Source organism: Mya arenaria, chromosome 6, assembly GCF_026914265.1.
Source record: "Mya arenaria isolate MELC-2E11 chromosome 6, ASM2691426v1".
NCBI lineage: Eukaryota > Metazoa > Mollusca > Bivalvia > Myida > Myidae > Mya > Mya arenaria.
This window is the reverse complement of record NC_069127.1, coordinates 60,792,232-60,794,676: the sequence shown is the minus strand read 5'-3', so window position 1 is coordinate 60,794,676 and position 2,445 is coordinate 60,792,232.

Genomic DNA, 2,445 nt, shown 5'->3' with positions numbered 1-2,445 from the left:
TACAATATATGTAAAGTCAATTAAGAAATTCTTTCTTTCGTGTGAAATACTTTGTCTTGAATGTGCAGGTAACATTCTTCATACCAATATTAGCGGCCATACAAAGATGGAGGGCTTGTTTTATCCTCGCCGCTGAAGAAGTCTACGCGACGTGCCAGTTTCGTGCTCGGCTAATGGCAACTCATGCATTTGCATTGTACACCTCAATGCCAACAACGAAGGTTTTATTGGTCTCATATATGCCACCTTAACAAGTTGAGCAAACACCATATATATATATAACTCCTGGTAAACGTGTTTTAAGCCAGAAGTTCAGGTTAGTCACAGTCTTCTTATGGCAACAACTCTTTGTAGAGGATGAAAACATTTGTTTGATTCTAATGGTTTTATTTGATTATAACAAAAAGTGATATTTTGTAAATAAATCGTTATATTATTGATTATTTGTTTTCTTGCTCCACTTAAATACTTTTATGAATCTGGTTAAGTGCCGTGCATTACAGCTTACGTTGTATGATATCCTTGAGACTGCTGTGGTCTCAATCGATAAATAGCAAAATGTTCTTTATTGTTTCTTAAATCATTATTGGGAAAATGACATATATATATATATGTATATAAACTATTAATAGAACAACAGTTGTTACAAACACGTCACAAATGTCGATAAAACATGGTATGTACTCTTTGACCCTAACTATTGTGTCCCAGAAACGTCACCTAATGCGACATCAGGGTGGTTAAGATCCGATAGCGGTCTAGAGGAGGTCACCTGCTATGTCTTCAATGTCATTATGGTAAAAAATGAGGTCTTGATGGAGGTCAGGAGTCAAGGTCCTGTCGTCAACCTTAGCGATCTATGTGTTAATATCATGTTCTACAACTCAGTTTTAAGTTAGAATACTCTTTCTTTAGTAACAACATTAGGTGACGTCATTGTGACGTCATGACGTCATGAACTTGCTAAGCAACATCAGTGTGAAATATATCTGCGTGACTACTTATTGTGAAGTCTGAATAAAGTGTAAACTATCCAGTGGTGTTGGTGTATAATATCTGGATTAAGATTAACACTATGACGCATAAACAGGTTCAAGAGAATCGTGTTAAGCCGACCTTAACACTCGACCTTTACAGATAAACATGATGGAGGGATGAATGATAACCGTGTCAGAGATATTTGATAATTGCTGGTAAATAATAGCCGTATGTGGAATGTCTTCTACAATATTTCATTTGCAAATGTTAATGTCCATGTGTTGACCGAGGAAGAAAGTTTCATGCATATTTAAATTAGTGGCAGGGCCAGTTTGAAAACTCCTAACTCCGTTATAGAGAGGGTATTGTGGTATGTTGTTAACAAAACACATGATATCAGCAAAGAAGCGTTATATGCTCTTCGCTACTGTCAGGTTTATGACAAAACAGATTTATCCAAAACAGAGAGCAAGCTCAAGGTTCTAAGTGCAGGCAAATAAAACGTAAGACAAATTCTGAAATATATATTCAAACTTATGAAGTAATGAAGACGGCACTCATTTAAATCAATTATTTTTTTCAATTTGAAAGTTAAGACAACCGGCCCAAAATACGTAGCGTTCAACATAAAAACATAATAAGTTTTAACATGTCTATAATGAAGCATCGACTTGAATAGCTTATAAATCGAGCCAGTTTTGACTTAAACAATCAATTAGTCTCTGTTTTAAGATATAATAAAATTTAATTCAATAGATAATTGACTATAAGCTATTGTGCGTCTGTTGACGCAGGTGGCTAATGTGGGCCATGTTCTAGTTATAAACTCGTACGCATGAGAATGAAGACTAGGTCGCCAATCCGGTTCAACCAAATCCTACTGCGCCTTGCCTTGACCCACTAAAACGGCTCAATGAGCGTCCGGCGTAGTCCAACCGGCAAAACACACTCATACTTCGCCAGACGTTGAACAATTTACTCAACGGATTATGTAAGCACCTGGTGTCGATCAACAAACTAATCCCATCTAACGAGCGCCTATCGTCGTCCGACACAAACGACCCACTTTATAGGCTCCTCACGTCGACCAACCAACGTAGCCATTTCTTCAGCACAATGTGTCGACCAACAAACTCAAATAACTCACTGTCATCGACAAACCCGTACAACAAACTCGCGATTGGCCTCGACGAATCCAACCAACTCCTTACAAATACCTTGGCGTCAACCAAAACACCCATCCCGCATACCCACCGCCTGGCGTCGATCAACCTGCACAACCAGTGTTTGGCGTCAAAGAACTAATTTATAAAAATGTTGACTGTAGCATTATTACCACATGATTCTTCAAAGTTTTTTATTCCACGACAAGAGACGTTTTATTTTGTATCCTCGCACAAATATTGATATTAGATATTATGTTCCACTATAACATGAAAGTTGCATCGAAATAAAGAACATTCAATG